This window comes from Equus przewalskii, chromosome 14 (genome assembly GCF_037783145.1).
Source record: "Equus przewalskii isolate Varuska chromosome 14, EquPr2, whole genome shotgun sequence".
NCBI lineage: Eukaryota > Metazoa > Chordata > Mammalia > Perissodactyla > Equidae > Equus > Equus przewalskii.
Window position 1 is genome coordinate 42,960,444 of NC_091844.1, and position 20,941 is coordinate 42,981,384.

General features: G+C 37.2%; 1 long non-coding RNA gene across 1 annotated transcript in view; it reads right to left on the reverse strand.

Moving 5' to 3' along the window:
* The window catches only part of LOC139075627 (uncharacterized), an 85,286-nt gene extending 64,772 nt beyond the window's left edge, over positions 1 to 20,514 (reverse strand). Inside the window, exon 1 of the long non-coding RNA XR_011526233.1 lies at positions 20,293 to 20,514. This is a non-coding gene — a long non-coding RNA (uncharacterized lncRNA). The remainder of the gene's footprint in view (positions 1 to 20,292) is intronic.
* Positions 20,515 to 20,941: the final 427 nt, after the last annotated feature.

The following is a 20,941-nucleotide window of genomic DNA, read 5'->3' on the forward strand; positions in this document are numbered from 1 at the left end:
TAAGAAAAAGTAAATAATGATATTTTAGCTAATGGCCATCACTTCAAACAAAACAAAACAATCGTTTTTCATATGCTGAACTCTAGTTATATTTTATGTTGTGGATGGAGCCATCCAAGAAGAAAGCTGTATTCTATTTTTCTTAGAAGGATGTTTACAAGACTGTATTCTCCACTGCATAAAGTTTAAAAGACAATAAAATCTCAGCTGCACTAATAAGAGTGAAAAACAATGACATCTGTGATCTCCTCCAAAAGAAGTGAGTTCATATATTTCATCAGGATGTATTTTTCATGTGTTAAACGAGCATTTCACTCAGCTGGGGATTTTGTGATCACAGTCTTGTAAGATGACTTTTCCCCACTTGAAATTCATACCCAGACATTATGTATAATAAATAGGTATAAGTTTCCTTATTAGAAATTTTTAGTTTGGATTGGATTTTATATACATCAAATACTAAGTCCCTGAGTGTCCTCTAACAGATGGAAGTAGATCCCAACACTAACTGCAATTAGAATCGTTTGGAGAGTTGTTTGTTTGTTTTTAATACTGATGCACAGGCCACACTTTCCAGATGATTCTGACTCAATGGGCTGTGTGCGCCTGGATGCTGCATTTCTCCCAGGGTTGGGATGCACTGTTCCCAATCACCATGTAAATAGTGTTTGGATGACCTTATAATGTAAACATTCAACCTCAAATCTCAAATATTTCTTGAATCTCCAAAGTTTGATTATCTGTTTAAATTAAAGTTTGCTTGTTGTTTAAAGTCTCAATAGATAGGGTAACAAAATAGTAGATTAACTACTACGAAGTATTCATAGTCATGCTTATTTTTTTTTGTATCATTCACCTTGGCTTTCTTGGTTTTTCTCAACTTGTTCCTTAACCTTGAACTTCAAAGTAAATTTTGAGATGGAAATTAATCCATAGAAGATATATCAAGGCAAGAAAAATGGGTTATCATCTAAAAAATGTTCAATTCATCTGCACAGTAATAGAGAGAGCATAATTTTGTTCTAGAAATTGATATGGTATGGTAATGGGAAACACACAATTTGCTATGTTTAAAGACCCTACTGCTCAGGGGGAAAATACCATTTAAATATTACTTCAGATATATGCTTCTTAGATTTTATGAAGAAAAATTTCATTCACACTCAACTGTGAGATTTTAGTTTTATCAAATACTTTCAAAATAAAGAGTTCATTTATCATTTAAAAAGGCATCAGAGATGATTAGAGCAGCTTCAAACTGAATTCTAATCTCAAATCTTGTTCTGAGAACCAAATTTATTGTTTCCTCGTCTCTCTTAAAAGTTAAGATTATATAGGCCAGCGAAACAAATACAACAAGGAATACCTAATTCATAACTTAAACAAATGTGTTTGTACTGTGTTGTCCCATCCTTCCTTGTTCTCCTAAATCCACTTAGTCTGACCACTTGACACAACAACTGTCTTCACTGATAAAGCACGTATCACCCAGGACAATCTTGTGGGTTTAAAAAAATGTTCTTGTCATAGGAAAATTTATCCCTGGTCTTCAAACTGTATGTTCAGTTGTTTTATGATTTTGTTTTCAAAAGTTATAGTTGCTGAAATTGATGAGCTGTACTGGTAGCCACAGCACGAGCATCCTATTTCTTCAACCAAAAATCCATCACTTTATGAGGAGAATCAAGGTCAGGGGGGTATGTGAACAGAGTCTTTTACACTCAGATGTGGGAGAGGAGAGGTGATGTGGAGGCAGGGAAGGGTGGAGCCTTCCTGGTTTGTTTTCAAATTTCCCAGATCTGCTTTAACAGTTTTTCTAGTTAGAAACCAAAGGAATGGAAAAGGGCAGAATACTGAGATCTTAAATCAGTCTTCATTTTCCCAGAGAATATGAGCTGCTTCACTAGGCAGCACTTCTCAAACTTTAGTGTGCATGTGGATTGCCGGGCATCTTGTTGAAATGCAGGACTGTTTGGATAGGTCTAAAATTGCGCCTGCGATTTTACATTTCTTACAGGTCCTGCTGAGGTTGCTGGTGCAATTACTCAGAGCACAACTGCCAAATATAGTGTCTGTGCAAGTTCACCTCAACCTGCCTTAGACCCATAGACTTTTCCAAGATTAGTGATCAAATAAAACAGAGGGGAATACTAGGCATTTAGGAATTGATTGTTTACTCTCTTGCCGTATGAATGGATGTATAAGGATGTGCCAATCATCCTTAATTAAGCACCTCATTATCTCTGAGTAGAGAAGAAAGAGCGTTCTCTTCAAATTTCACTACCCTGCTCGATCTAGCATATGCCGACCTTTTGCCATTAAAATATATTTCAGCAGGAAATTTCAGAGTGATCTTCTAACGATCTGGCGGTAAAACTACTCGCAGCCTGTGGAACAGCTATATTCAGAGTTGAATTAAGATTCCGTTCATGTGTAAAGAAATGGAGTAAGTGGCAATAAGTTAATAGGTTCTGTCACTACTGGAGCAAACTAACTTCTTTTTAAAAATTAACCCTGAACCTTATCCTTTTTCAGTAGTTAATGGAATTGAAAGATAGAACACTCCATATATTATTTATAACATTAATAGAAAAATAAAATAAGCATTTCTTGGCTTCACTCCTTGCATATTTTAAACTTTCTGCTTTTATCACTGGGAGATCGCATTGAATTTGAGGAAGGGACTGCCACAGAGTCTAATTAGTACCAACATTTATAGAATACTTAATGTGACCAGGCAGACGCTGTTCTAGGTATTAGCTTAATCAGTCTTCGTGAGGCTTGTACAATTACTTTTATTTCCATTTTAAAAGTAAGGAAACTGAACAATTTAGAAACTGACCCTGTATTACACAGCTGGAAAGTACCAGAGGCAGGGCTCGAAACCAAGCATTCTGAGTACAGTGCCCAAGCAGGTAACCACTCTGTGATTCTGGCTTGTTAGTTACACAGGTGCAAAGTGTGACTTCAGAGAGGCTAGGAACGCTCCACCAACACAGCCCCTCACCCAAAATCCTTCAGCAGAAACCAAAGCTACAGATACTTTGAATTTATATTTTTCATTCATTTTCCTTATCAAATTTAGCACAAATTATCTAAAAACACTTACCCACTTGTATCCAGAAGAGGAACAACCTTGTATAAATCTCACTGCTCATCTCTCCAGTCCCTACACCCTAATTGCTAAGTCCTAGACAAAAGATTCACAACTGTTTATCCTGAAGTCATTACACATTCCTATCTCTAGCCTTAGTTGAATGCTCTATTTTCATAGAAATCTTTCCCTTCAATTGGTAATTTATATCACTGCTGCTCATTTCAGCCCTGCCACCCCACCTTCTTCTCACGTTCAGCAAATGTCCTTGGCTCCTATTTCCTAATGACTACTGAGTCCCGTAGGTGTGAAGTCCCTTAAATTCTGTCACTTTCACAAACATCCCTGTACATTTCCATCCAATCAGCCTTTCTCTGCTTCATTTTGGAGTCCTTGGAAAATGCCCCTCCTCACATCCAAACTTACCCCGCAACTCTGCTGTGGATCACATCCCCACCGCCCTCCTTTCGCTATCTGTCTTCATCACTCTCTTTGCTCTGCAACTTCTATGCCTAAGTTTCTTCCAACATTAAAAACCAAAAAGCAAACAAAAAATCCCCACACTTAATCTTCTTATCCTTTTTAGCTAGGGCTCCATCTCACCCCACCCCCTCAACAAAATTATTTTAAAGAATATATACTTGGTATCTATCTTTTCATCTTCATCTCTTGCTTTCTCCTTAGTCTTTGTGTTTATTGATTTTACATTCTTCAAAATCACCAATGACATCATACTAAAGTTTAACGGACATTTGCTAGTTTTGAATTTCTTTAATTTCTTCAGCTTTCGGGCATTATTATTACATCCTTTTATTTTAAATTCTCTCTTCCATTCTTTTCTAGGATAGCACTCTACCTGTTTTCCCTGTGGTAAGAATACACAGGGATGAAATTGGGAAGTTAAAGGAAAAATCTGGGGACATGACAATGTCGTATGTTGCTTTGATATAGCACTATGGAATATGAACACACAGAGGCCCAGTGGAATAGACCATTCATTTTAGTTTTGGTTATAGACTGTTGCTCTGACATCTTCCTCTAAATAACAGAGAAGGATGTGACAACACCCTATTCTAAATCCCCTCGTTTCTACAGCTATAATCCAAACTCCACCCTGAGAAATGGCTCAGTGAAAAATAACCAGAAAGAAGAAAAGTTCATCTTAGGCAAAGTAATGCCTTTTGGATCCCATGTGATCTTTTCGTGTGTAGCATTCACTGTCATATGCAAAGTCAGAGAACTTCATAGCGGTGTCTACAGGGCAGTGCATAGCTCCTCCACATTGAGCTAGCTGAAACCAAAGGCCTTCATGTGGCAACCAGGACCGCCTTTCCAGGAGACATTCTCCCAATTCTGGGAAAATATTATAAGGATGCTTTCCAGAATTTTACAAGTTCCTGAAGTTATCTGTAATTTGAAGAAGCCAGTTTGATAGATTAAATATCCGCTTCTGGAATATTTAAGTTGTTCATCTATTTTTTTCCTTAAATTTCCCTACTCTTGCTTGATTTCTAGGCTTATTAATTCTCCACTTCAGCTTTCCTATCTGTAAAATGAGCATAACAACCGTACGAATCTGAAAGAGCTGTTGGGAATATTAAATATGTCTATCTATTTTACATGTTAATCCTACTAGGATTTTGTACTTTCTCATTTCTCTCAACTTCATTTTGGGTCTCACATCCATAAAAAGTCATTGAGGAACAGAAACTTTCTCCTCCTGATTCCATCGATCCATTGAATGTACAACCACAAATAGGCAAATAAACACACACCTTCAATCCTGCAAATGATGGGAGACTGGGAATCTCCAGTCACCTCAGGTTTCTCATGACTTGAAAGCAGATAAGAAGGCTGCCTAACAAAGTTGTTGTGCAGATTAAATGACAAATTACGTGGTGCACTCAGTATATAGAATTGCTTCCTTGCTTTAATTAAGGGTACTGTGATTTGCAGAAGCATCATTTAGTGCTGAGATTCCACGTTCATTCTGTTTACATTCACTGCAGTTAGCGGTGGTGGTGATGGGAGTAATAATCACTGTAGGAGTGACTTTTTTTTATTACTCTATTAGGCTGAGAAAAAATTCAATTCAGTCTAGTCAGTGCCCTTCTCAAGTGCCTGTACTTTTTTTCTTATTGATCAGCTCTGCTGTTCTTTTTCAGATTCTATCTCAGCTTCTTAATCTTCATGTCTATACTACTACTCAAGCAGATTTTTCACAAAATTCAAAGAGAATACTCAACCAACTTCATTCATTGGTTTTATTCACATATATAATCAAAATAATTTTCTGTGGATATAAACTTTTTGGCCGTTTGATATTTTTAATGCTTCAAAAACTATTGCCTTGTAGAGATTCTAGACTTTCTCTTATTATCTTGGTGCATGTATATTTCCTTTCTCTCAATGTGGGGGAGGGTGCAGATGTGCGTGTGTGTATGTGTGTTGTGTTTAGAGTAGAGAAATAGATTCTAAGGGTTAAATATCCAGCATTACAAAGAAAGAATGGATTAAGGTGTTAATTATAATACCAATTAATCATTAAAGACTTGGTAGAAGCACCTCGTCCTTCTACTTTTTCCCAGTGCTTGTGTAGTACTCCGATTTCTCGTGGTTATTAACATTTGTGTTACTCCTTTGAAATTAGGTCAGCCTGTTTTAAAAATAGTTACCACTGCAATTCAATTTTAGTAACATTTGTAGAGTGACAACTAAAAGCAAAATAGGGCTGGCCCCGTGACCGAGTGGTTAAGTTCGTGCGCTCCACTTCAGTGGCTCAGGGTTTCACCCGTTCGGATCCCAGGCGGGGACATGGCACCACTCATCAGGCCATGCTGAGGTGGCATCCCACACAGCACAACCAGAGGCACTCACAACTAGAATATACACTATATATTCTAACTGGGGAGCTTTGGGGAGAAGAAAAATAAAAAAAAGAAGAAGAAGATTGGCAACAGTTGTTAGCTCAGGTGCCAATCTTTAAAACATAAAATAAAAGCAAAATAAAGCCACCATAAGTAACATCCTTTGAGATGTTTTAGGTAGCTTACTGTTATAAATTTGAAATAAAAAAACTCATAAAAAGGAGTATTAGATGGAGAAATTCATTTTCTTTAGAGCAACATAACTTTCCCCCAAAGTGAGGTTTTAGCTGCTCTGGAGCCCAAATCCAGGATGTATACAAAGTACTCACCATGAGGAAGGGACTGCGTTCTTCATACCACAGGAATAAGTACATACATTTCTAATCCCTTCCAACCAGGTAGCACAGAATTACATGGGGTAGGATAAATGATACCCTGCCTGATTTTATTACCTGTATTTCCTTCCCAAAGTTATTTAAACATGAATATTCATGACATGGAACATTCATGAAAACAATTAACATTTAAATCCTGCAAATGTCTTAAAAACTATAAATTTCTTAGGGTAAATACCACATTATGTAGTGAGATTTTTTCCCTAGGTAGTTCTATGGTTATTTTTAAGTTATTCTCCTTTTAATTTAAAGATATATTAGCTTTCTTATTCCTAACATTCCGTAGCCACCGCTTATACTTGCCTGATGATTAATTTTTACAGAAAGCTTTTACTCTATCATCTCCTGATCCTGACACTGTTTCCACGCTGTACTGTTCAGAACTGTTGTGAACATTGTCCTGATTTGGCCTTCTAACTCAGTTTTGGAGAATTTTGAGGGCATGGAGACACAGCCTGTAATTTTGTTAGTTATTCCTTCCCTAAATATAGTCAGTAGGAAGAATACTTTTCTTTCTTTTTGCTCTTCCATTTCCTCTTTAGTAAAAAGTTGGAAACCAAGGTAATTACCACACTACCCTAAAGCTTATGCTGAAGCATTAGTACACGTATGTAGGTATGGTCTGTGGAGCCCAAGTCTTGAGGGATATTCCTGTTCAATATTGGCCCTGTTTTCTTTTTTTTTCTTTTTTGTTCCCCCCCCCCTTTTGCTGATGTTTCATATCTTCCTCTCAACACATTACAATTACTAAATAACAGACTGACTGACATTGGTTAATTACAGCATTTCCTAACTTACGTGTCCATAGAAACTTTTGGTTTCTCGTGATTCTATTCACATACCACAGAATGAGAGTCCCCAAAACACAGTATATAAGTCTTTATAAAATACTGGGCTAAATCCCAAGGTGATTGCTCCAAACATACTTATAAAAAATGAATATGCGAGCAATTAAAAGCATACCATTAAAAGGATGCATTTTAAAATGTCTAACAAAAAGTAAATAAATAACTAGTCTTAACCAGGAGGCACATCTGTTTTTCAGCATGGAGGCGTGTTGGTGAGCACTGAGAATTGAAGGATCATAACATCTGGAGTTCTCCCAATACATCCAGCTTCCATAGAGCCCCCTGTGGTCCCCATGCCATTGTCTGGACCTCCGGAGAGCTGCGAACCTTGCATCTTCTCCTTTAGGAAAAAGAGAAATCACTGGGTCCACTGCAACAACCTCTAATCCTCTGATTCTATCAGCACCTCTCTTTTTGAAATCCCTGAGCACACAAATATAAAGATCATTTCATTCAATTAAGGTTTATTACATAATTACATTTTCTAAGTGTGATTCTTCTAAAAAAAATTTCATTTACTGGCACTAAACTAATCAGCAGAAATGGGGGAAAGGAGGTAATGATTGTTCAACACCCACTTGTAACAAGCACTATGATAGCACTTCAAGCTATTTCATTTATTCTACAACTTAAGGACAACTTGGGGCTGGCCTGGTGGGGTAGCATTAAGTTCATGTGCTCCAATTCAGCAGACTGGGGTCACGGGTTTGGACCCTGAGCACGGACCTAGTCATGCTCATCAAGCCACAATGTGGCAGCATCCCATATAAAATAGAGGAAGATCGACACAGATGTTAGCTCAGCAACAATCTTCCTCAAGCAAAAAGAGGAGGATTGGCCACAGATGTTAACTCAGGGCTCATCTTCTTCACGAAAAAAAAAAGAAAATTAAGGATTATTTGATAATCATGCAGAGTTAGTTAATACTGAATATTTGAAAGGTAAATGATTTTATCCATAGAAGAAATAAAAATCTTTAATCCTGTAATGCAATACCTATAATACAGGAGAATGAATATCATTCAATTATTATTAGATTTCAGAAAAAGCCTGAAAAGTTAGACAGAAGACTTATTTTCAATTATACCCAACTTTGTATTTTTAAGCATTGTTCACTTAAGCTACCTTTAACTTTTTTATGACACTATAAAATATTTTCTTTAGTAACTTTAACTTGAATTGTTGGGGATTCTATATTGAATAGTCCTGAACACCCTGTAGACTGACAATAGAAATTAATAGCTTGAAGCACTGCTGCTTTACCTGGGTTTCCAACTGGAAACCGTATGATATGAATTGACCAGTTAATTAATATGCTTTTATATAATGAAATCAAATTTATATATTTGTAATACATTCTATAGAATATGTTTTATTATATAAGATAAACTAATATTGTATCATTCTCCAAATAAATTGAAGGGAACTCAATTCTACTGGGGAGCACTGGAGACATACACCTCAGAGTTTTCCCAGTTGAAGTGGAAAGGGGTAGGGTCTTTACGGTGTAGTTCCCATCTGTCATTGGCCAGGAGCTGTTCCCAGGGACCCTTAGTTCCGTGCTGTTTCTAATCTGTCAGCCGTGTATGCAGGGCTAGTTTCTGGCTCAGAGAAAGTCCTCTGGCAACAAGATGCAGCTGCTAGATTTTGGAAGCTGTGCTGGAAGGTAGGCTGAAATGCAGGGAATAACTAAGTGCTCAGAGGATATGGTAAGGCATTGACAACACATGTTACAACATTTTCTAGAAGAAACATCCTTTTAAAAATGAGAAATAAATGAAAAGCAGTATCATCTAATGAATAATCACACTGACTTCTGGTGACTCACTGGGGGCTGAGAGACCAGAAGTCAAATGCAGACTGAATATCCTGGCTGGCTGATCTTGAGAATATCCTTTAATTTCTCTCGGGCCGGGCTTCCTTATCTATGAAACAGAGAACATGGCACCTACCTTAAAATTTGTAGTTTATATGAGTTGAGATCTAAGAAGTGCTTACAACAGAATCTAGTACTCAATAAATAGTAAATAGTAATGTCTTCAGAAGGTAGTTTAGTGTTTGAAATACCTCACTATGTCATTTATCAACTCTATTCTAATGCAAGAAATCTTGTCTACAGTGTCTTTCTCCGGCAGCTGTTCAACCTGAACGTGAACCCTTTTAGTTACGGGTCATACACAGCCTAAGGAGTTGGCTCATTCTGGTTTGGGGCAGCACCAATGGCTAACATGTTCTTTTTTATGTTACAACTGAAATTACTTCCCTAATAAATAGCCTTATAGATTAAGGGGGCCTCAGAACCCCTTCTAACATTTGTGGCACCTCCTGGGACATGGAGGATCACATACCCTTTGTCTAAAAGTTACAATCAAACTAGCACAATTTATACATAAAATATTTTCTATTTTCCTGTTCTTAAAAATGACTACATAATAAAAAAATGGAAATTTATGCATTAAGATGCCATTTTTAGTAGACTAAAATATGGCTAAATGTAAACAGTAAATAAATTAATTTCGTTGTGTTTATCTGGATATTCAATATTAATGTGTCAGTGATGTTTGGATGATTAATAAATTAAGACTGACATAATTCATAAATTATTATTTGTTCTATGCAATCTTAGCTTTCATTTTAGCAACATCATTGATTGTTGCTGTAATCACAATTTTAATGTATTTTTGTTTTCTTGACAGTAATACCGAATTAGACAACTTTCAAAAACAATCAAATGATTTTTAGATCATTTATTGAAATAGTGGTGTATTATTACATATTATGCATTAGAGCTCAAAGATCAGATGTTGCAACCTTTTTAAAAGTCAATTTTATTGAAGTATACTTTAAAAATCATGATATTCACCCTTTTTAGATGTACACTTGATGAATTTTACCAATATTTAAAGTCATGAAAACCCCCAAACCATGAAGTTATTTGATATTTCCATCACTCCCAGAAGTTCCCTCATGCTCTTTAGATAATTCCCTCCCACCACCCTCAGCCCCCAACAGCTCTTATTGAGTTATTATCGTTCTTAGTTATCTTACAATTTCAATAAGGAAAATTGTAGCCTACTGAGACAGTAGCCACTGGAATTGTCAATAAAATTCTTAAAGTGAAAGGTTTAAAAAGAAATTATAGATTTTAAATAATATGTTCAAACATTGTAATGGGGTAGCAAGTAGTAAAGTCACATCATCACAGAAAATATTACAAAATATTTTAAAATCACCTTATAAATTGCTATCTCAGATTGCCATTTTCACCATCTCGTAAGGCAATATATAGTTCCATAGATTAGTGCTTGTGTTCTTGTTTCAAATTTTTCAATGCTAGGATATTATGCAGAAAATGAAAATAGCAGTATGGTGCCCAATTTGTTCCAATTTCTCTTCACATACTTCAGTCCATACTTGCCAGAAAATATTATTCTTTGTAGAAATCAGTGTTGAGATTATTTGCACATAAATCTTGTTCTTCGCAGTCATGGGTATGGCGTTCATTTCCTTGTTCTAATTATCTTATTTTTTATTTGAATGCTACTTGTGTTGCAATTTTTGCAGTCAGATCCATTAACTGTTTTTTGCTAAGCTTTTACTCATATTATTAAAAATAAATGACAGTTTATACCAAGTCATGTGGATAATGCAAATCACACTTGTTTAATTTCTGCCAAAGACCACGATTTCCTCCTTGTTGAAGATCACTCTTGTTTCACTTTTTTTTCCTATTGCATTTCATGTCTTGTCTAAAATAAATCTAACTGCTTTATTTTGGTGATTATCTCCAGAAACACAGATTGGAAAAAGAGAGGCAAGCAAAAAAATGCTTACCACAAACAGCCAAAGCTACTCCACTTTGCAAGACTGTACTGCATTCTTGTGATTGGAGAGGAAGGATTCACAAGTTATATTGTTTCTCCTCTTACGCAAATGTTTCCACTGTGGAAATTCATCTTCGTGCTCAAAGCAGAGACCTCCAAAGGGGTTAGCAGCACAATTCAAACCTGCAAAACCTTCACACACAGTTGCCTTTTGTTTCAAAGATGGAGGGCAAGAAATGTGGTGAAGAATTTCCTAGAGGCCTGAAAGACTTAGTCACAAGAACAAATGTTTGGGTTATGGGTTGAGCTGTGCCAGCACTGACTGCCAGAGTTTGAGTGACAGAGGTACCTGAGTGTTCTCTAGAACATTTATTTTGTGTGCATGTGTGATATGCAGGGCGTCCTGTATCGCATGGTGCAGAGCAGGGGAATCCCTTGAATGGGTCTAAGGATGGTACCAGTTGCTCTAATCTCACTTCTCTTTTTTTTTTTTTTTTTTTTTTGTGGAAGATTAGACCTGAGCTAACTGCTGCCATTCCTCCTCTTTTTGCTGAGGAAGACTGGCCCTGAGCTAACATCTGTGCCCATCTTCCTCTACTTTATATGTGGGATGCGTACCACAGCATGGCTTGCCAAGTGATGCCATGTCTGCACCGGGGATCCAAAGCGGGGAACCCCAGGTCACCAAAGCGGAATGTGTGCACTTAACCTCTGCGCCACCGGGCCGGCCCCTAATCTCAGTTCTTTAAGTCAGTCCTTTAGTTTTGATGATGGCTACTAATGTCTTCTATTTTCATTGCTAACCAAGGCTAATGTCTTCAACTCTTCTGTTGAAAATACTTGCTTTACAACATGACCTGTAATTTGAAGTAAGTAATAGACAACCACAAGGTTCCAAGTATTAGCACAAAATTTAGGAGGCCTTTCGTTCACTTTTCTCGTCACTTCCAACTTCTTTCTCGCTGCCTCCCCAGAATCTCCCTAAATCCAGCAAGCATTGTCCACAGAACGTTGCCCCGGAGTCAGTGTGACTTATTAGCAATGCATTGTTGCTGGCAGTCATCCAGAGGCTTTATCTCTCAGTAAAGGAGACACTGAATCTGTGTTATAACGTCTCCTTTTATTGCATGCGGTCAATCCATCATATTGGAACTCCTTCTTGGACCCTTTTTCCACCGGGTTACTATGCTTAGCTACCTGTTAATTCCTTCCTGACCTTGATACAGTTTCTTCTTTCTTCCTGACTATTCATAGTTCTCTTTCCTACTTATACACAGAGAAATACATATCTAGACCTAATAGATAGAAGTATAACTAAATAGAAAAAGCATAACCCTTGAATACAACGTCTTTCTTATTTGACATACTTTCCACACATATCCACTATTCTGGCTCTCCTCCTCTCTAGTCTTGAGCTTTTGACATCTGTTCTTTAAAATGTAGTTGTCAGAGCTTGAACAACTTCAGACATTGAAATGCAAAGTAAATTGGGAACCAAAATCTACCTATTTCTCTACATCTCTATCTATTTTTGCAATCTCCAAACAAATTAGCTTTATGGAAGTAGCAATTCCAAATTGTTGCTTCTATTAAATTTATAATAAAAAAAGGTAGAACATTTTTCCTTTTCATGCAAATTGTTAAAATAGATTTATTCATTGAAGTTTGGGTGTGATTACAATAAGAATGTGGAAAGCATGGTGTAAATGAATTAATATCAAAACCAGAAACTTAGATGGGTAACAATAAAATTCTGTATTAGTTCAGAGAAGTAAATGAGATTCCTCTTGCCAGAGTCTCAATAGGAAATGTCCTCAAGGGAGAAAGTCAAGTATCTGTTAATGTGAAGTGAGGGGCCACTTAAGGAAGAGACGGAAGATGTAAGGGGAGTTTGAGCATGAAGAAAGAAATCCTTAGGTTGAATGGAATTTAGACGAGGGTAGCATGTCTTTAAAAGGAGGAAGGTAAACACGACAAAGGTAGAAGTTTGGGAGAAGACAGATGTCAATGGTGGTTCTTATGTTAGGCTGGCCAAGATGGGTGACTGGATGCAGGACACTGGGAAGGAGGTTAAAGATAACAGATATACTAGCAAGAAGGGAAGAATATGTCGATCAATCCATTTTAACCATTTCTACAGTGTCTATGGAGATATGCAAATATATTGCATATGCAAATTTGTGTCCGTATATAAAAGTAGGCAGGGATTAAATCAGATTTTCAGATGATATCCTACACTAAGCCATTTCACCTTTCACAAAAAGACTTCATTTAAATCAGACACATCCAGAAATCCCTTTATAATATTGAGATTTATCATGACATCATTTCAAAGAGTAGAGAAATTCATAATGTCAGTTTTGCATATTATATTAATTTTTATATCATATTTCCTTATCTCATCAAGATGGTGGTGTTATACATGAATGGGAAAATACAGGATATTAAAGGAAAATCACCAATCCAAAATTTACTGTAATATTGGCTTGTGATAAATACCACTGCATAAGCCCTAGAGGTACAACAAACTAGACTGAGTGCGTTGGCCTAGGTGCTTTGGATAATAGATTGGCCCGGTCTTCCTACTGGTATGCCAAGGAAGAGTATATGCTATTGTGAACATTTCCTGCTGCACGTGGAGAAATACTACAGAGATAGTTGAATAATCTGTATGCAAATTAAAGGGAACAGCAACTTTGGTTGCTAAAAATAGACCCTGGAGGCCTCTAGGAACTGTTCTCCTTGTCAAGACTTGGGGATCTTCAGTGCTGGCTCTGAGATGCCTTCTAGTCCCGTCTTATATGACTGTAGTTATTCTTATTCATCTCATGTCTTCAGGTGTCTGGTCTCTCGAGTCTTAAATGATGTTGCATAACTGCTTTCATGTCAGACGGCACAAAAACTCATTCTTCAACAAAAGGAAAATAAACTGCTTCTGCTCTGCTCAGATCGAATCCTAGAACATTCATCTGAGTCCACTTTGTAGAACATCTGCTTACAATAAAGTCTACAGTGGTGCAGACCTGGAGGGTGTTAATGTGAAACCCAATGCTGTCCTCTTCTGTTTTTTCAGGGACAGAAGGGGTCCATAAAGTGGGCTGTTAAACAAAAATTTTTCAAGCCTCTCTCATGCACATCCAAATCCTGTTATAGCCTTATTTATCTCATCCTGGACTTCTTTGAGAGCTGACCCTTCCTTTCAAGACTTAGAGCATATAAAGACCATTTGTAAAAAAGAGTTTATAACCTGATTCATAAGTCAACCAAAGACTTAAACTCAGAATATTGCCTAAATTGGTATTCTTCTTTTATTCCTTTACCTTGCCCAGTGATTGTCAACCGCGGGTGACTTTTCCCACAAGAGGACATTTGCAAATGTCTGGAGATGGTTTTGATTGACACACCCCGGCAGGGTGGGGTAACATGCAGCTAGTGGACAGAGACCAAAGATACTGCTCAACATCCTAATAATATATAGGACACCCACACACACAGAAAATCACAACAAAAAATTGTCTAGTCCAAAATGTCAGTAGCGCCCCTGTTGAGAAACCCTAAGCCAGCGCTTTACATTTCTGCTCAGGGAGAACCACAAAACTTGTTTCTTAAGCGATGCGGTTCTTCTTTGCCCAACAATCTTTGAACTCAACTTTGTTTACTCACTTATGGTTGTCTTTGTATTTTGATTCGACATGAGGCATAAACCAAAAACATGTTTAGCAGGACATTAGTTTTTGCATCAGAATCTATCACACTATTTGTTTAAATGAAGTGAGAAGCTATTTAACTGGCGTCATCCATCAGCTGCTTAAAACGGTGAAGTCAGTAACCCCATTGAGTCATCACACATGGCAGGACACAGTAAGAAGTGAGTTTTGGGCTTCTCTTGCTACTAAATGTGGAATCTCTGATGACCATCAAGGAAGTTTAGGATTGTTCTAGTCACATCCAGGGATAAGAAGTTGTAGGCCCAGTATAATCTCTGTGATGTCTGAGAATCAAAGCTCCACCATCACCATCTAGGCCTCATGGGATTTATTTTTGAGACAAAAACTCTTTTTATCTTTCAATTTCAAAAATGCTTTAAATCCATTTGTGCAGGACTACTTTCATAATTTTTATTTCACTTACTCCTACTAATTTATTCTAGGTCATAATCATTCCCAAAACTGTGTTCTTCTTTTGTTGTTATCTTGTTTTGTTTTTATTTTTGTTTTCCTTTTTCTGCCGCTCAATGAAAGGCCTTGCCTTTTAGCTTTCCATCTGTCCAATTTCCAGCCTTAAGAACTTCAAGTAAAACAAAATTTTTTAACCAGATACGTGGCCATTTCAACAGAAATGAGATTTCCCTCTTAAGCTGAATAAGGGACAGGATCAGAGTCACTTGGAGGAGAGGAGTGTTTACACATTACTGCCTCCGTTTCTTGCCATGCTCTTCCCCCTGTGCATTCTGACACTACCCCAGACTCTCAATGAAAACCACTCCTCTTTAGAAATGATGGCCTATAGCACTCTTTTGAGAACACGTTTTATTGTATTCTTACTCTTTGTACATGTATTATTGTCTTCAAAATCACACTGCAGTGTCAGAGATTTTATCCTATACCCCTTGGTAATCTACATCTTGCCTATTACAACTGTGCTAGGACATAAAAGTATCAAAAATAAATACTTTGTTGAAAATCATAGTTAGAGACAATGAAGTCCCAATTCAAAAAAATCTTTTGAATGCATTAGGATGAGATTTCCAAACGTACATACGTGCAGTTAAACAGCTTGGCTCATTTTAATAAAAGAGCTTTATAGTCTGACCCAGGATAAGAAGATGAATGGGAAAGAAAACAGTGTAGGTTTGATTGCATGAATATTTTATTGGAAGCAGCTAAGCAAGTTGTAGATTGATTGTAAACAGCATACAATCAGTGGCTATGGAGAATTTTGGCATTCAACAAGCTTTTAGCTTCCTTAAGAAGCAGTAGCGTATTTTCAGAAAAAATAATTCAAACTTTTAATTTCCTAATTGAAATAGCATCACTCACTTAAGTAGTTTAGCTGATTATAATTATGAAAACATTCCATGTATTTAACAGCAAGTTTCAAGTTCTCCTGTGGTCCAGATTATTAATAGACTCAATGATGCTCTTTTCTCAATATTAATGTTAATATTTTTAATACATGAAACCACTGACACTGAGATCAAGCATTTTATCTCAGGAAAAAAAATGCTTTCTCCTTTTCTCTCTATCAACATGACAGGAAGCAAAAGACTTACTCATGGCTAACACTCCACTATGCTTTCAAAAATAGTTGCTACTTTAATTAGGCCATCTTGAATTGATAGATGTAAATGCAGTTTGTAACCAAAATGCTGTCTCCTTGTGGAACGACAGTGCATTGCTTGAGGCTCTGAAGTACTGCTGTCTGTGCTTTTATAGTGAAACAATGATTATGCCTAATTTTACTCAATTTAGAAAACCAGATCAAGGTGGAGATAGGTGCCTTCAGTTCAGTTAATGTCAGTATTTACTGAAAGCCTGTTATATGTCAGGGACTGTGTAAAGACAGGGAAGTACAAGATGATTGAGAAGCCACAGCTCTCAAGGAGAGCAGAGTCTAGAGCTGGGATGCAGTATCGTGCAGAACAGACATCAGGATAAGAAGTGATAAGCAGGCGAGGAGAGGCCAGAGTTGGTTAAAAGAGAGACAAAGTCATTTTTGAATTGAGGGGAAGTTTAATTTTTTGGCTAACCCCAAGTCAACTATTCTTGAAAAGTTCCAAATACCTCTCAATCTCAGTCTCTCTTTGCCATAAAATTCTTTCTTACTATTAAAGGCATTAATGGATACCAGGAGCCATTATTAGATCATGAGCTTTTACATTCTTTTTTATTTCCTCCCAATGCATTACTATCTTTAAACATAAAATAGGAGGTTATTCTTCCCTTCCTTCTCTCCAACTCCATACCCCAATGCTTTTTCTGAGATTTGATTGCTCAGATCCCTGAGTTCCTACCCATCTCCTTGACATGCTTCCCACTCCCACCTGCCCTGCTCAGGTTATCAGGTAACATCCAGTACTCTATTCTCAGCATGTTCTATATTCTGGACCTTTCTTATATCCAAACTCCCTATCAAAATATTTCCATACCATGTCCTATTCCTTTATATCCCAGTGTTCCACTAGGTGAAAGCTAGGTAACTTGACGTCACAATTGGTACTGATATTATTAATCAGTGTTGCCACATGGTACATATCTGCTCCTTGAAACTCTATGAAAAAAAGTCTTTTTAAGTAGAAATTCCCCAATATCAGGATTTTTTTTTTCTTAAGACAGTAAGGGTATCCGGGACCAGACAAACTCATCATATACTATTGTCATTCCTCAAACTCATCATACAGTCAGCCACATGCCCTATATGCAATTACATCTGTTATCTAAGGACATCATGTGTGTGCCATACACACCAATGAGGAACTGAATGTATTTTAGCACAAGAATGAAAACTAAGGTGAAAACTATTCAATCCAAATCTGTTCACAGACTTCAGTCCTTGATCATATCCAACAAACACATCAGCAAAGAATATTATTATTAACAAATACGTATGCATTATACCGCATATTACCTTAGTTTCAAAAAAGAGCTATTAACATGTTCAGTAGCATATGAAATAACTTTCTGTCATATAGTGTTTCTCTGTAGGGATTTAAAAAGTCCCAGCAGGCCAAAATATAACATATTTGTCTGCCTTGTATATAGCAGTTATAATTAATTACTATTATTACAGTGAAATCAGAAGGTGAACAGTTTCTAAGATATGAAATATTTTCTAACTACTTGAATTCATGGAGAAAATAGTAGGCATCTTCCAATAATTTTCTGTGATTGAAAACTGGAACTTTTTATGCAAATGTAAAAAATATAATTAGCTTCATTAAGGAAGAGTAACACAATTTCTCTCTTTTTTTAGACTTTCTAAAATCTTCTAGATTAGTGGTTGTTAATCTTTATAAGCACATTAGAATATTCTGGGGAACTTTACAAAATTATCATGTCTAAGCCACACCTTAGATCAATGAAATCAGAATCTGGGAGTGGACATCAGCACTTTTAAAGCTCCGTTGAGGTCAAGAACTACTCTTCCTGAGTGAAAAAAGATCAATCATCCTGATGGACATTCTGACATTGGGCATAAGAGGATTACTGACAATGAGGAATGTGCAAGAAAAACATCCCACCTCCAGATGGAAATTGAAGATTGGTTATCCCACCTGGTGTCTTGGCCTCAAGCATCTTACAGTGTTGTGGGGATGAGAGAACTATGAGAGGGAAGGTGCCAAACACAAGGTTTTGGCAGCAGCATGGTAAGTAGTTAATCTACGGAGTGGAGAACTGGGGAGGATCAAGACAGGGACAGAGGAAGGCAACCAGTGGTACTCATGATCAAAAGTCACACCCTTAGTGACCCACAAAACCATGGGATTGAGTACTGATTTTTAGGATAAATTCACAGAGTAATAAAAGCTCAGGATCAAATGCAAAGGCTTTGACTTTTTTTCAAAGGATTTAAAAATCGTGATCGGCCTATGGGCTAAATAGCACAGGAGCTAAAATTAGCCAGTTGAAAAACGTAATTGACAGTGAGATCCCGAGAACTCGTCCAAGATTAAACAAACAGTAATAAGCAGCACTTGAAACAGATTTAATAAATCCTATTCCTACTGTATGTCTACAATGCTATTCTGACAGTGAAGAAATTGATAGACTTACTGTCACTACGTTAGAAGAGAAAATTTAATGTACCTCACTTTAAATGTGTCAATAAGTACTTAGATAAATATGCTTGTTGGTATAAAACCTAGAGTGTCCATCTATCTGCTTATTGGTATAAAATCTAGAGTGTCCATCTATGTTTAACATTGGCATTTCTATAAAAGAAGTACTACAGAATGAGAAAGCACACAAGAAAAAGATAACGCACCTAGGCTTTGAATTGGTGGTAAATAAATGTATCTGTTACATAGCAGTGAAATGGGGACATTGAGTTTATAAAGCAGTGAGTCCAGATTTAGATTTTACACTAAAGAAATCTAAAGGCACCCGTTTGTTTTCCTGAATTATGCACAGGAGACGGGGATTTCTGGAATACTCAGCACTGATTATTGCTAAGAGAATGCTATAGACTTGACTGTACTATTAGATGAGATAAATTGTGCTCAAAAGGGCAATGACATATACCCCATCCTGCCAAACTCAATTCTCTCTTTAAATAGGTTTGGTCAAAGTGTCTAAAGATCATTCATTTCACTTGGAGTTATCTACAAGTTTCTTATGCCCTGCTAGCACTTTTTTTTTTTTTTTTTAAAGATTTTATTTTTTCCTTTTTCTCCCCAAAGCCCCCTGGTACATAGTTGTGTATTCTTCGTTGTAGGTTCTTCTAGTTGTGGCATGTGGGACGCTGCCTCAGCGTGGTCTGATGAGCAGTGCCATGTCCGCGCCCAGGATTCGAACCAACAAAACACTGGGCCGCCTGCAGCGGAGCGCGCGAACTTAACCACTCGGCCACGGGGCCAGCCCCACCCTGCTAGCACTTTTAACAATAAATCTGTGCAATAGATTGTCGGTATAAAGCATGATCCTTTACTACTCACTTTTATCTTTTAGGTTTCTTTTAGAGATGAACCTTCACGATAAAGAAACAGATGTTAGATCCCAAATGGCACAGGTGGCGCTAGTTAGATGTCTTTGCTCTACCCTTCAAGGGACAGAAGTGTGTTTAGGAAGTAGCTCCAAATTTAACATTTCCTATGGTGTTTATTTTCATATTTGTTTTCTAATTAGAATTTCTGTGTCATATATATATATACTAAATATAAAATATAAAATTTTTCCCACAACTAGAAGGACCTGCAACTAAGATATACAACTGTGTACAGGGGGGGTTTGGAGAGATACAGCAGAAAAAAAATTAAAAAATTAAAAAAATAAAATGAAATATAAAATTTTATCTTTTATCCATAATTAGACACAAATTTGTTTTTCTTCCTAAAAGTGAACAATGAATTAAAAGGACTTCTAATTTCCAGTCCAGTATGTAAGAAACTTGGAAGACACCACTCTATCCCAACAACAAGTAAAACTCTGCACAAACAGAAAAATCAACAACTCTTCCTAGATATGTAAGAGAAGTGAGGTCATAGGGCCAACAACTGCCCCCAGAATTAGAGAGACAAACTAGCAAATACAGAGAGTCACAACTTACCAGAGCAAAAAGCCATGAGGAAAGACCTCCCTGGGAACTAGCACCGGAACAGGGAAACCTGAACTCTAATTGACGAGTTGCTGGAGGCTCAGTGTGGGCAAGTCTGAAGTAAAAGCTCCAGAGGGACCCCGTCATGGGGTTTTGGGAGACGGGTGTGCAAACTTTCCTACGTTCTACTTCCTGGAGCTCTAGCAAGTTCTCACACTGAATATCAGAGAAAAATCTCCTTCTGTTTCCAGAAAAGGGAGGGTAAAAGGAACCATTTTGAAATACACCAGAACATTCTGTTCTTCTTAACAAAGTCTGCCCTCAGGAGAAACTCTTTAACTAGAGCCTAACCTGCTGGGATTTTAGCAGAGCCTAACTGACCTCACAAAAGGGAAATATCCAACTCCAACTGGCTCTAGCCTTTCAAGTGGAGGAAAGCAAATACTCAGCTCCAGCCTATTGTAGCCATTCTGCCCCACCTACATGAGGGCTGGGGAAACTGAGAAGCACTTGTGAAGTTCACAGTCTGGAGGCACAGGCTCATGAAAAGCCTGAGACCCAATAACAGGATGATAGAATTCTTCCCTTCCCCCCGCCCCTTACCATGACCATATTACTAAAGGCCTATTTACAGCAGCTCCCTCTACCTGGTACATCATGT